Source organism: Podarcis vaucheri (assembly GCF_965113315.1).
Source record: "Podarcis vaucheri genome assembly, chromosome: 16".
Lineage (NCBI taxonomy): Eukaryota > Metazoa > Chordata > Lepidosauria > Squamata > Lacertidae > Podarcis > Podarcis vaucheri.
In genome coordinates this window covers 3917842-3933009 of record NC_138754.1, presented here as the reverse complement: position 1 = coordinate 3933009, position 15168 = coordinate 3917842, and the positions used below count along the sequence as shown (strand labels likewise).

The window sequence follows — 15168 nt, the reverse complement described above, 5'->3', positions numbered from 1 at the left end:
GACGCAGGGAGAAGAAAGAGAGGAGGAAAAGGAAGAGAGAGAAAAGGGGGAGCCCTGACCTTGCTGCACTGCTGCCACTGCTGAGGAGAAAAGGTAGGAGAGCACCGGGAAGGTAAGGACACGTGGCTGTGGCCCAGAGGAAGGCCATGCGACAGAGGAGACCACAAAAGAGAAGATATTACTTCTTCTTTTTTAATAACTCCCCCCCCCTTTTTTTAAAAGTGTCCCCGGATTCATTGAAAAAAATATGGTAACCTTAGCTTGGTGCTGGAGGAGACTCTTGAGAGTCCCATGGACTGCAAGAAGATCAAACCTCTCCATTCTGAAGGAAACCAGCCCTGAGTGCTCACTAGAAGGACAGATCCTGAAGCTGAGGCTCCAAGACTTTGGCCACCTCATGAGAAGAGAAGACTCCCTGGGAAAGACCCTGATGTTGGGAAAGATGGAGGGCCCAAGGAGAAGGGGACGACAGAGGACGAGATGGTGGGACAGTGTTCTCGAAGCTACCAGCATGAGTTTGACCAAACTGCGGGAGGCAGTGGAAGACAGGAGTGCCTGGCGTGCTCTGGTCCAGGGGGTCACGAAGAGGCGGACACGACTAAACGACTAAACAACAACAACAGCAACAACAACCTTAGCTTACACGTAAATCCGGCACTGATCAGGTCCCTTGCCATAGCTGTCAACTTTCCCCTTTTCTTGCGAGGCATCCTATTCGGAATAAGGGAATTTCCCTTTAAAAAGGGGAAACGTTGACAGTTATGCCCCTTGCCCCCTGAGAGTCTTGGCATCTGCGTGATGCTGCCAGCCTGCTTCTTCTGCCAGCAGTGATGGAGAGACCTTTGGACCCCTTTCCTGACTCCCTTTTTTCTGCAATGCCCCGGCCGCCCCCAAGTCAGCGCTCTTGCATCGCCTCTCCAAGGCGCACTGAAGCACCCGGGCGTGTTGTGTGCGCGCGGGCGCGCGGGCGCGTCTCTCTCTGTGTGTGGAAAGTCCTTCTGAGCATTTCCTTCTTCTCACACGCAGCGGGGTGGAGAGCCACACCTCGTGCGCGGGGCTGGATTTCCCAAGGAAAGTTTCCATGCCAGTCTGAGCCAGGGAACTGGCTGGAGGCGAGAGAGGAAGGGGGTCGGAGGAGAAGGAGCCGCGCGCCCCAAGAAGACCAGGTAAGGCTGGGTCCCCTCTTTTGCCTTTGGAAACTTTCTTCTCGGTTTTACGCCTGATCCTCTGTGCGCGCTGGCGACTAGCGGGACAGATAACTGCGCTTCGGGTTCTGCTCTTTTGTAAAACGCCTCTGATCTCCTCTGTTACTTCAAAGGTTCCCAAATATGTCTCTGTATTCTTGTCCCTGTTTTCTTTTTCTCCCCCCCCCCAAAAAAAAAGTAAGCCTAGGAGGAACTGGGACCCGTGCTTTTGTCACAAATAATCCGCCTTTTGTAAGAGGATCGCTTTTCGCGAAAGTGCAGGGAAACTCGCAAACCTAGGGCGGTGGAAGCCAACCCGGTCCTACTCGAGAGTAGACCTGGTGAAATCGTGGGGCCAGCCGTTCGTTTCAAGGGGTCTACTCTGAGTAGGGCAAACTTCGGCGTCGTGTGGCCCTTCCGTGTTTGTTTTACGAAATAAACCTTTCCATTTTCTTTCAAATCCGCTTTCGCTTCAGACCTTGGGAGATGGCGTGTCCTTCCCAAGCCTCTCCCAAGTTGGGATTTCTTTTTATTTTTTAGCCAAAGGAAACTCTGAGTCTCATTGATTCAGGGGGAAAAAAATGGGTGTTAAAAATCTCTCAGCGTCCTTTGCCTAGAGGATTTTGTTGTTTTTTTTAAAAGCTGGTTGGCTAAATCCTTTAGCAAAATTCTCATGTTCTCTCTCTCTTTTAATCCCATGACGCATTTTTAAAAAGTTTTTTTTAAAAAAACTGAACCACCAACAGAAAGGAAAAAAAGAGGGGAAAGCCAGGAAGTCTCTGTCTGCCTCTTAATTCTTCCCCCGCCCCTTATTTCAAACATATTTCTGGATTTTCCACTGTCTGTTGTTGGCCGGTCATAATAATTTTTTTCGTCCATAAAGCAACATTAGATCCTTGACCTCCTTCCACACACACACACACACACACACACACACCTTTTCCTAGGGGGGAAAATTACTCAGCCCAAGGCTCCTTCATGCTCCTAAAGAAAGCAAAGGCCTCTGCAAAAATTTGAATGCTTAAACCCTTTCCTAAAGTTGCCGCAACCCACAGCGGGTTTTGTGTCACCTCTGGATTGTGGGGAGCAGGTGGGGCAGGTAGGTGGGAAGGTTGAAACCCCATAACTCAGCAAAGCGTGGGCTGAAAACATCATAATTTCTGCAAAACTGGCCCACTTCACATTAGGCCCATGCTCTTCATGTGGCTTTTGGGAAAGCGCCACAACTCTGCCGGTAAGCGGTTTTGGACTTTAGGGGGGACTCAGACAGCCTCAGCACCCCTTTTCCCATCAGCTGTACCCCTGAGCTTTTGGGGAATGGGGGTTTGGAGAGGCCATGCTCCCCACAGCTTTCGACATCAGAATTTTTAGCTCGCTCTTGAAACCCGGGGAGTTTAGCAAGATTCGAGGCCTCTCTCTGACAAAGGGAGCCAAAAATTATTTTTTTCTGTACTTTTTTTTAAAGAAACAGTAGCCACTTCACAAAGCTGCTTACAGGCTCTTACAAAACCGTGCGAAAAGATTTCCCTCCCTCCACTCTACCCATTTCTCCTCCTCCTCCCCCCCCCCCATTTCCTTTCTCCAGATTTGACTCATTCAAGTCAGAAGAAAGAAACAGGCTTGTTTTGTGCGGTTGCCTCTGTCTGTGAGAGAAAGACAAGGGCTTGTCAGATCTGATTTCTAGTTCTGAAGTCGGGCCACATTTTATACCTCTCCTCCTTGCGAGATTATAATTGTTTCTGAAACTCTTTGTGGGAACGCGGTATTGATGTTTTTCCCCCCATAGGGAAACATACACACAGTTTTTGCAACATCCAACACATTGTTTCAAATTCACATCCTGAGTGTGGACCAATGTGGAAGTCTGCAACTATCAATATTTCTTTTTTAAAAATATGTTTGCTTATTTCGTTTGTGGGACACATTTTATCTCTAAAGTGGCATGCATGGTTCCACCCCTCTCATTTAAACCCCACGACAACCCTCTGAGGTAGGTTAGTCTGAGGGAGGCAGGGACTGATCACACCCAGTGATATTCGTGTGGCCAAGTGGGAGGATGTGAACCCTGCTCTCTCCCAGGTCCTAGACTGACACTCTAACCACTACAGCACACTACCAGTTTCATCTTTTAGAGGTTTTTTTTTGGGGGGGTGAATTCTTTGACTCTCTTCTTTACACCCGCCCCACCAACATCTGCACACCATCCCAAGAACATTTTAACAGTGCTATCCCCATGCAAGCTTTTTTGGGTGGGTAGGAAACCCCACTGAACTCCATTGCACTTCCCTCCTGAGTAAACAGGCCAAGAAGAGGTTGTGCTGTTGATTTGGGTGGCGTTGCTGTTTTTTTAACAGACAGACAGTTTGCAGTAGGCAGATAAAAAGACTGTCTTTACGCCTAGATATAAAAAAACCCCACAAGATGTTGAGAGAAAGGGGAAAGGGAAGAGAAATTGGAGAGACATGAGTTCTTAAAATGCAAAACTTTTCTCTTAGCTGCACAACTCTCTCAGCCAGCAGCTACAAAAAATATATATATATATGTTCAGTGTCCCAAAGAGGAAGGGGGGTTCCCTCTCCCTCCCCTCTGCAGGCACCCGAAATTATTGCATTCTTGAGCTTTTGGGGGCCCCTCCCTCAATATCCTCTCCGCTGTGGCCACCGGGTTAAAAGACGTTTAGTACTTTAGTTTCATTTTCCCCACGTGAACGAGCTGGTTTGGTAACAATTTCCACCCCACCTGAGCAAAGTCCTCAGAGATTTCCTGTCTCCTCTATCTGCACCCCTCACCAAAAACCCCCCCCACCCCATTCCACTCCCCAACCCCCAGCCGCTGCTTCCTAGATCTTTCTCTTCTCCTCTGCATCCCACGCCCATGACGTGAGGTCAACTGGCTTGAAGGATTTCTCAACAGACAAGTCGGGGGCCTGTTAGGGCTTGGAGTGGGAATGACATGTGCTCTGGAGGCGGGAATATGACAAATCTCTCTGCCAACGTTAGAAACTCAGATATATACTGTATGTTAATTGCCAAACGGCACCCTGAACCTCGGTTACAGTTGCCACGACGAAATGTCTTTTTTTTATTTTGCAATGAAATTTATTATTATTTCTTTCATTTCTATACCTCTTTATTGGGACGCTGTGGCGCTAGGGATGATGTAGTCCCAAAACATCTGGAGGGCGAGTTTGCCTAGGCCTGATTTAAGCCAATCATAATATGTGGCTAATGGGATGCGGGTGGCGCTGTGGGTTAAACCACAGAGCCTAGGACTTGCTGATCAGAAGGTCAGTGGTCCGAATCCCCGCGACGGGGTGAGCTCCCGTTCCTCGGTCCCTGCTCCTGCCAACCTAGCAGTTCAAAAGCACAAAGTGCAAGTAGATAAATAGGTACCACTCTGGCAGGAAGGTAAACGGCGTTTCCGTGTGCTGCTCTGGTTCGCCAGAAGCGGCTTAGTCATGCTGGCCACATGACCCGAAAGCTGTACGCTGGCTCCCTCGGCCAATAAAGCAAGATGAGTGCCGCGACCCCAGAGTCGGCCACGACTGGACCTAATGGTCAGGGGTCCCTTTACCTTTACCTTTAATATGTGGCTAAGGAATTGACTGGGGCCGTTCAAATCCATCTGCGAAATTCTGTTTCTTCGACTAGGCTCTTAACCATCCTCTCTCAGTCCCCACTTCTAAACATCCTACATGTCCCAAGCTTCCCGCTCTGGGAACCCCATCGACATCAAATTTTCCAACCCTAGCCTTTCCCCGCGGCTTCAAATCTTCTCTCCCTCAGGGTCTCGGCTGGTAATCTTCATCCCAACTGAACTGACAGCATTCCCTTCCCTCGCAGAGTCTGGACTGCAAACATTCCGTTGCTGCTCCTTATGTCCCTGAACAGTCGAATGTCTGAGTACTATGGGTGTAGCCGGGGGGGGGGCAGCTGCCCCCTCAAACAAGTAAATAAATAAAAATACTTAACGAACTGACCAATTGCGTCACAGATAACACAGTTCTGCACCCCCTAACACAATAATAATAATAATAATTTATTACTTATACCCCGCCCATCTGGCTGGGCTTCCCCAGCCACTCTGGGCGGTTTCCAACAAAATATTAAAAAACAGTAATGCATCAGACATTAAAAGCCTCCCTAAAGAGGGCTGCCTTCAGATGTCTTCTAAAAGTCTGTTAGTTGGTTTTCTCTTTGACATCTTGTGGGAGGGAGTTTCACAGGGTGGGTGCCACCACCGAGAAGGCCCTCTGCCTGGTTCCCTGTAACTTGGCTTCTCATAGCAAGGGAACCACCAGAAGGCCCTCGGCGCTGGACCTTAGTGTCCAGGCAGAACGATGGGGGTGGAAACGCTCCTTCAGGTATACTGGACTGAGGCCGTTTAAGGCTTTCAAGGTCAGCACCAACACTTTGAATTGTGCTCGGAAACGTACTGGGAGCCAGTGTAGGTCTTTCAGGACCGGTGTTATATGGTCTCGGCGGCTGCTCCCAGTCCCCAGTCTAGCTGCCGCATTCTGGATTAGCTGTAGTTTCCTGCAGCCCTAAAATAAATCCTGCCTACGCATTCAAGAGTCCCTTCGCCTTGCAGAGTGTTTTGTGCTGTGCTTCAGGGCCTTGTATTGCTCAGTTGTATCTTACAGCTGCCCCATAGGAGGTGGTCAGTACTATAGACCCCCAGATCTGAGGCAGGAGGAGTGAAGAAGACAGAGCGAGGGGCACAAGGGAAGCAGAGCGATTGGATGGCAGAGGCGAGATCCAAATTGGCACAAATAGGGGGCTTGCCAGCAGGACTTGCAGGAAGGAACTAGGGATCTTGGTAGACCACAAGCTTAGCGTGAGCTGACGGTGTGATGCAGCAGCAAAAATAGCTCATGCAATTCTAGACTCTATAAACGTAAGTGTAGAGTCCAGATCAAGGGAGGAACTAGTACGTGGGTAGGCAAACTAAGGCGCAGGGGCCGGATCCGGCCCAATCGCCTTCTCAGTCCTGCCCGCGGACGGTCCAGGAATCAGCATGTTTTTACATGAGTAGAATGTTTGCTTTTATTTAAAATGCATCTCTGGGTTATTTGTGGGGCATAGGAATTCGTTGATTCCCCCCCCCCTTCAAAATATAGTCTGGCCCCCCACAAGGTCTGAGGGACAGTGGACCGGCCCCCTGAGTTTGCTGACCCCTGAACTAGTACCACACTTGGCCAGACCCTTGGGGTCCCTTCTAGCCAGACAAGTCTATGATTTTGTGACTATCCGCCTCGTCGCTTAGACCACGATCCGAACCCTGCCTTCCTGCGAGTAAGCCCCATAGCATCTGCCAAGACTTTCAATTGGGACTGGGATAGCTCCATCTGTAAAGCATGAGACTCTCAATCTCAGGTTTGTGGCTTCAAGCCTCACTTTAGTAAAAAAAATAAAAATTAATTTATTTCTATACCGCCCCGTGCCTGAAGGAAATTCTGCATTTCAAGGGGGTTGGACCAGATGACCCTTACAGTCCCTTCCAATTCTCTTGAGTCGTATGTCTACGGAAGCAGGGCAGAACCACAAATCGGTAGCCTTTTCCTCCGTGAATTTGCCTGGTGGTTGCTCTTTTAAAGCCGTTCCAGTTGCTTCTTGTGGCAGGGAGTTCCACAGTTTGACTATGCCACTTTTCCTCCAAGGAGCTCTCGAAGGCGTAGGTGGATTTTGGAGGTGGTTTTGCGCATGGCTTGTCCTCACTGTGACCCTGTGTGTAGGTCAGGCCGTGACTGGCCCCGGAGCTTCATGGCTGAAGGAGATAGATAAATGAAACTTTATTTGCATTAGCCAATGGCCATAGCAACAGTAAAACATTACAGTATACGCAGAAAATGAAATTTGATATAAAAGCACAATTTAAGGTCCTGAATCAGCAGTCAGTTTCTTGTTGTTTAGTTGTTTAGTCGTGTCCGACTCTTCGTGACCCCCTGGACCAGAGCACGCCAGGCACTCCTGTCTTCCACTGCCTCCCGCAGTTTGGTCAAACTCATGCTGGTAGCTTCAAGAACACTGTCCAACCATCTCGTCCTCTGTCGTCCCCTTCTCCTTGTGCCCTCCATCTTTCCCAACATCAGGGTCTTTTCCAGGGAGTCTTCTCTTCTCATGAGGTGGCCAAAGTCTTGGAGCCTCAGCTTCAGGATCTGTCCTTCCAGTGAGCACTCAGGGCTGGTTTCCTTCAGAATGGAGAGGTTGGATCTTCTTGCAGTCCATGGGACTCTCAAGAGTCTCCTCCAGCACCAGAATTCAAAAGCATCCATTCTTTGGCGATCAGCCTTCTTTATGGTCCAGCTCTCACTTCCATCCATCACTACTGGGAATACCATAGCTTTAACTATACGGACCTTTGTTGGCAAGGTGATGTCTCTGCTTTTTAAGATGCTGTCTAGGTTTGTCATTGCTTTTCTCCCAAAGCAGTCAGTTAGCGGCCCTTATTCTGATGGCCCCTGCGATGAACCTAGCAACCTTTGCTGTTATCCGCTCATTTTGATCTGATAGAAGGAAGCACATTGTGGCAGTGGCTGAGCGCCCTGGGATGGTTAGTACAAGTGGGGTGATGATCTCGTTCCTCGGCTCTTTGTAGAGAGTACAGGACAGGAGGACGTGTGCCGCTGTTTCGGTGCTACCATCTCCACAGGGGCAAAGGCGTTTCTCAGGCAGGATCTTTTGGAATCGACCCTCAAGTACCGCAGATGGCAAAACGTCCAGTCTTGCAAGTGTAAAAGCGCGTCCGTATTTTGGGATAATAGGTTTGTGCAGATATGGGGCCAGAGAATCAAAATGGAGAGCTAGAAACTGAACATACCAAGGGCAGATTTTTTTTATACAGTGGTACCACAGATTAAGTACTTACCGTATTTTTCGCTCTACAAGACGCATGAGACCATAAGACGCATCTAGTTTTTGGAGGAGGAAAACAATAAAAAATAATATTATGAATCTCAGAAGCCAGAACAGCAAGAGGGATCGCTGCGCAGTGATCCCTCTTGCTGTTCTGGCTTCTGGGATAGCTGTGGAGCCTGCATTCGCTCCATAAGACGCACACGCATTTCCCCTTACTTTTTGGGAGGGAAAAGGTGAGTCTTATAGAGCAAAAAATACGGTAATTTGTTCCGGAGGTCTGTTCTTAACCTGAAGCACCACTTTAGCTAATGGGGGCCTCCTGCTGCCGCCGCGCCGCCGGAGCATGATTTGTGTTCTCATCCTGAAGCAAAGTTCTTAACCCGAGGTACTATTTCTGGGTTAGCGGAGTCTGTAACCTGAAGCGTCTGTAATCTGAAGCGTATGTAACCGGAGGTACCAATGTTGTGGCCTGGTTGTTCTGGCGCTCGCTATCCTTTAGACGTTGACCAATTAGACTATTTGCCCATAGCTGAAGGAGGATTTGAACCCAGGACCTGGTCCCAACACACCAGCCTCTACGTCAGGGATAGGAAAGACAAGCCTTTCAATGAAAGCGTGGCTTAGTATTGCCGTCAGAGTTACTAGGATTCCCTTTGCTGCTAGAAGGAAGCTCTCTCTCTCTCTCTCTCTCTCTCTCTCTCTCTCTCTCTCCTCTCTCTCAAGGCCCTTTTCCTTCCTAGCCTGTTCCTCTCCCCCCCCCGCCCCCCTGCGATGAAGGCTCCCTTTGTCTGGAGCATGCAAGGCGTCTTGGCTGAGATGCCTCTGACTCAACCCCCCCCCTTGGGAAGGGTTAATTGCATCAGGACTTTTCTGCCGAGATCTCTGCATTGCAGATTCGTGCAAACTTGAAAATCAAAACGCATGCATGGTTGGCCCTCCTTTGTGAATTGTCCTGTGAATTGGCCCACGCTTATTGTTTAGCCGGGGCTCCTGACTTGCAGGGGGTTGGACTAGATGACCGCTGGGTTCCCTTCCAACTCATTTTGACAGCTAGCATCCGGGGCAATTCTCCCCACCTGGTGATCCCTTAGCCCCTGGGAAGCAGAAGAAGTACCACGTCCTTTGGCCACGGCGACAGAGCAAAGCGACCGTGGCCAGTAGCCATCAATCGCTTTGCCCTCCTCCATGGCTTTGTCTCGGCCTAATAATAATAATAATAATAATAATAATAATAATAATAATTTATTATTTATACCCCACCCATCTGGCTAGGCTTCCCCAGCTACTCTGGGCGGCTTCCAAAAAAATATTAAAATACTGTAATAAATCAAACATTAAAAGCTTCCCTAAACAGGGCTGCCTTCAGATGTCTTCTAAAAGTCTGGTCGTTTTTCTCTTTGACATCTGGTGGGAGGGCGTTCCACAAGGCGGGCGCCACCACCGAGAAGGCCCTCTGCCTGGTTCCCTGTAACTTGGCTTCTCACAGGGAGGGAACCGCCAGAAGGCCCTCGGCGCTGGATCTCAGTGTCTGGGCTGAACGATGGGGGTGGAGACGCTCCTTCAGGTATACTGGACCGAGGCCGTTTAGGGCTTTCAAGGTCAGCACCAACACTTTGAATTGTGCTCGGAAACGTACTGGGAGCCAATGCAGATCTCTCAGGACCGGTGTTATGTGGTCTTGGCGGCCGCTCCCAGTCACCAGTCTAGCTGCCGCATTCTGTATTAGCTGTAATTTCCGGGTCACCTTCAAAGGTAGCCCCACATAGAGCACACTGCAGTAGTCCAAGCAGGAGATAACCAGAGCATGCACCACTCTGGCAAGACAGTCTGTGGGCAGGGAGGGTCTCATCCTGCGTATCAGATGGAGCTGGTAAACAGCTGCCCTGGACACAGAATTGACCTGCGCCTCCATGGACAGCTGTGAGTCCAAAATGACTCCCAGGCTGCGCACCTGGTCCTTCAGGAGCACAGTTACCCCATTCAGGACCAGGGAGTCCTCCACACCTGCCCGCCTCCTGTCCCCCCAAAACAGTACTTCTGTCTTGTCAGGATTCAACCTCAATCTGTTAGCCGCCATCTATCTTCCAACCGCCTCCAGGCACTCACACAGGACCTTCACCGCCTTCACTGGTTCTGATTTGAAAGAGAGGTAGAGCTGGGTATCATCCACATACTGATGGACACCCAGCCCAAACCCCCTGGTGATCTCTCCCAGCGGCTGCATGTAGATGTTGAAAAGCTTTCCCAGCCGTCCACACGAGGCCACGGGAGAGAGAGGTGGGCGGGAGCAGGGGCGGCAAGGCGTGTGAGCTGCAGCGAGGCACCTTGTGACCAGACCGCAGATGCCATGTGTGACCAACATAACCCAAAATAACCTCTTTGCAGAAGTGCCTGGGGTCTGGGCGGAAAACCCGGCTTTCGGTCAGTGCTATCACTGGAATCTTAAAACCTCGGTCAGGCGCCCACCATCTGCGGCTACCAGCTCTTGAGATCTCATCCTCCCCAGACAAATATTAATTCTGCAGTGGGAAGAATCACTGTGTATATCTGTTTTCCCTTAAGGCAGCGTTTCTCAACCTGCAGGTCCCCAGATGTTGTTGGACTACAACTCCCATCACCCCTAGCTAGCAAGGCCAGAGCTCAGGGATGATGGGAGTTGTAGTCCAACAACATCTGGGGACCCTTGGTTGAGAACCGCTGCAAGGTCTGTCTGTCTATCTACCTACCTACCTAAAGGCAAAGGTAAAGGGACCCCTGGGCATTAGGTCCAGTCGTGACCGACTCTGGGGTTGCAGCGCTCATCTCGCTTTACTGACCGAGGGAGCCGGCGTACAGCTTCCGGGTCATGTGGCCAGCATGACTAAGCCACTTCTGGCGAACCAGAGCAGCGCACGGAAATGCCGTTTACCTTCCCGCCAGAGCGGTACCTATTTATCTACTTGTACTTTGACGTGCTTTCGAGCTGCTAGGTTGGCAGGAGCAGGGACCGAGCAACGGGAGCTCACCCCGTCGTGGGGATTCGAACCACCGACCTTCTGATCGTCAAGTCCTAGGTTCTGTGGTTTAACCCACAGCGCCACCCACGTCCCACCTACCTACCTATCATCTATCTATCTATCTATCTATCTATACCTACCTACCTATCATCTATCTATCTATCATCTATCTATCTATCTATCTATCTATCTATCTATCTATCTATCTATCCATCTATATTTCTATCATCTATCTATCTATCATCTATCTATCTATCTATCTATCATCTATCTATCATCTATCTATCATCTATCTATCTATCTAATCTATCATCATCTCTTGGTATTGATAAAGAGGAAATGGCTGCGATTTGGAAATTCACCAGAGTTTGGGGAGAAGAGATTGTGTGTTTCTATTTGTCCTCCTGGTGGTATATTGGGGCGGTTATATGTAGTTCTGCTCTCAACCTTCTTTGCACTTGCAAAAGTTTCCAGGTGGACAGACTGCTTCGTTTCCACTTGGTATCTGTCTCATTTGCTTGCTGCTTAAAATCCGATTGTTTTTCACCCCTCAAATGTCCCGGTTTATCTTGCGTCTAAATTTTGTTGCGCCACACACACAGGCACACAGTTACATGTCTGTAAGAACATCAGGAGAGCCCGACAGCTGGATTAGGGCAAAGGAGGCCCATCTATTCTCGCGTTCTGGTCTCCCCGTGGCCAAATACCCCGAAGAACCTGGGGGACTAGATAGACTGCCTCTAGAGCTGGAGGTTGCATATGAACCTCAGGAGAGCCTTGTTTCTGGATCAGACCAATGGACCACCTAGTCCCAACATCATCTCATCCCAGGGTCCCCCCAGGTGCTTGTGGGGAATCCTTTTGCAGGATCTGATCACACAAACACTCTCCCCTCCTGCCATTTCCAGTCCTCTCCCCCTCCACAAATTTGCCAATTCCTCTTTTATAGCCGTCCAAGTTGGTGGCGATCACGGTCTCCTGTGGCAAGGAGTTCCACTGTCCCACTCTGCAGGAAGAAGGACGTTTTCTCTCTCTCTCCTGAATCTTCCCAATTTTGGCTTCATTCAGTGTCATCTGAAAGGAGGGGGATTGCTGGCTGGAGTCTGTTGGTGTCCTGCAAATGGAGTGAATTTGGAGATCTGCAGAGAACACACACACATCTACAGCATTGCTAATAATAATAATAATAATAATAATAATAATAATAATAATAATAATAATAATAAATTTATTATTTATACCCCGCCCATCTGGGTGGGTTTCCCCAGCCACTCTGGGCGGCTTCCAACAAAGTATTAAAATACAGTGGTCTGTTAAACATTAAAAGCTTCTCTAAAGAGGGCTGCCTTCAGATGCCTTCTAAAAGTCTGGTAGTTGTTGTTCTCTTTGACATCTGGTGGGAGGGCGTTCCACAGGGTGGGCGCCACCACCGAGAAGGCCCTCTGCCTGGTTCCCTCTAACGTTGCTTCTAACAGAGAGGGAACCGCCAGAAGGCCCTCGGCGCTGGACCTCAACGTCCGGGCAGAATGATGGGGGTGGAGACGCTCCTTCAGGTCTACTGGACCGAGGCCATTTAGGGCTTTCAAGGTCAGCACCAACACTTTGAATTGTGCTCGGAAACGTACTGGGAGCCAATTTAGGTCTTTCAAGACCAGTGTTATATGGTCTCGGCGGCCGCTCCCAGTCACCAGTCTAGCTGCCGCATTCTGGATTAGTTGCAGTTTCCAAGTCACCTTCCAAGGTAGCCCCACGTAGAGCGCATTGCAGTAGTCCAAGCGAGAGATAACCAGAGCATGCACCACTCTGGCCAGACAGTCTGCGGGCAGGGAGGGTCTCAGCCTGCGTACCAGATGGAGCTGGGAGACAGCTGCCCTGGACACAGAATTGACCTGCGCCTCCATGGACAGCTGTGAGTCTAACCATTACAGAAGAGGCTAGAGGAGTTTCTGGGAGAAGTAGAAGGCATCTCATGATATCCGGTCAAAGAAACCAGAGCTCCGGACAGCTCTGGACTCAAGCCGACTGACCCTCTACTTGATGACCGGCTTTGGGCAGCTTCAAAACAGGGACACAGCAGAACCGCCCCCTCCCAGACCTTCGCAAACCCTTTCCGATCAAGGAGTTGCTGTTTACCCATCAACCCCATCCTGGCAAGCGATGGGTGCAAGCTCCAAAAAGCCCAGTGAGATGTTGCTGCTACCCAAACTCCCAAGGAAATAATAATAATAATAATAATAATAATAATAATAATAATAATAATAATAATAATAATTTATTTATACCCAGCCCTTCCAGGTTCAAAAACGAGGCTCAGGGCGGCTAACAACAAATTTAAAACACTTAATTATAAAAACAGCATAAAAGACAGTATAAAAACATGAATGACAATAAAAAAAATCAAAAATCAATTAGATAATCCCCAGGGCTAGCTGGGTAAATTAGTCCTATTTAGGCCAGCGTGGAGACCAGGGGAGAATTAACTGTGGGATCCCAGAGCGGGTAATCTTCATAAAATGGGGAGGGGGAGGGAAGGAAGGGGAATAAAAGATCAGGCTAAGTTCAAATTGAAAGCCAGGCAGAATAGCTCTGTCTTACAGGCCCTGTGGAAGGAAGGGCCCTGGTCTCCTGGGACAGAGCATTCCACCAGGTCAGAGCCACCACTGAGAAGGCCCTGGCCCTGGTGGAGGATGGCCTGACTTCCTTAGGGCCCGGGACCTCTAAGCTATGGTTATTCATGGACCTTAAGGTCCTCTGCGGGGCAGACCAGGAGAGGCAGTCCTGTAGATACGAGAGCCCTAAGATATCCTCTCCGTGCAGGATTAAAGGAACCCAGGAGGAGACCCTCTGGATCAGACCCAAAGGCCAGCTTCTTCTTCCCTACGGCACCCCGCCAGATGCAGCCAGGGAAGCCGACGGGCAGGGCGCCTTTGCCGTTAACCTGTGGAACTCACTGCCACAGGAGGAGGCGCCCACCGCTGACCTGGCCGGTATTAAAAAAGGATTGGACAAATTCATGGTGGAGGAAAAGGGCTGCTAGCCACGATGGCTATACTTTGCCTCTCCTATCCTTCTCAATCCCAGTTGCTGGAGACCACAGGCTCAGATCTTGCTTGCGGGTTTCCCAGGAGAGGGACCTGGTTGGCTGCTGTGAGGACAGGATCCTGGGATAGCCGGGGTCCCCCTTGGCTGCCCAGTCCGGCCACAGGGCTCTTCTTAGGTGCTTGTGGAACCTCCAGCTGCAGACGCAGTCTATCTGGATCCCTAGACTCCTTGTTTGACCACTGGGAGAACAGGGCGCCAGGGTGGTTGGGCCTCCGCTTTGGCCTGATCCTGCAGAAGGGCTATTCCTAGGCTCTCATATTCTCATGGACTCTCATGGACTCGATGGCCCTTGTGGTCTCTTCCAACTCTATGATTCTATGATTCTCTGGCCAGCGACACACTCAGCTGGGTGACCCGGACCCAAGCAGAGTCCAGTCCATAGGAACGGCCGGGCAGCCGGCCTGAACACTTTCCCTGCGCAAACTTACTGCAGATAAGGAGCTCGCCGCATTGCAAGACACCTTTGTCCCTTCCTGCCCGCTCTTGAGCAACGGCTGATTTATTTTCTTTCTCTCTCTTTTTTGCAATTTAGCCCCGGCGGCTGTGTAGCAACAGGCTCAAAACAGAAAGCAAGGGAGAGAGGGTGGGGTGTCCCAAGGCTCGCTTGCCTTTTGAGGAGGTAGGGTAAAAGAAGCAGGCAGATCGGCTGCTTGGCATGTAGAAGGTGCCAGGGTCAGTCCCCCAAAGCATCTCTAGGTAGGGCCACGAGAGACTCCCAGAGAGCCTCTGCCAGCCCGTGCGCACAATATTGGGCTGCATCAACAGGCAGCTTCCGGTTTAAGTCAGCTCTTTAATCAGAACCATGAGGACTAGGAAGTTGTTTTGGTTTTGGGCGAAGGACTGTAACAAACTGGTGGAACACATGCCTTGTGTGCCGAAGGTCTCAGGTTCGATCCCCAGGTAGGGGTGGGTGGACAAAGGGGCCTGACACCTGTGTTGATCTCCACTCGCCGCTCGGGTTTTCTTAAAGCACGATAGTAAGGTGCTAGTCCTCATGGGCTGGTTTAAACAGGAAGATGCTCAAGCCAA

At 50.0% G+C, this 15168-nt stretch overlaps 1 protein-coding gene across 2 annotated transcripts in view; it reads left to right on the top strand.

Annotated features, from left to right (window-relative positions):
* The first annotated feature begins 980 nt into the window (after positions 1-980).
* CDC42SE1 (CDC42 small effector 1) overlaps positions 981-15168 on the top strand; it is a 45418-nt gene continuing 31230 nt past the window's right edge. For both annotated transcript variants that reach the window (XM_082202685.1, XM_082202684.1), the window contains exon 1: positions 981-1166. The gene's annotated coding sequence lies outside the window, so the exon portion shown is untranslated. The remainder of the gene's footprint in view (positions 1167-15168) is intronic.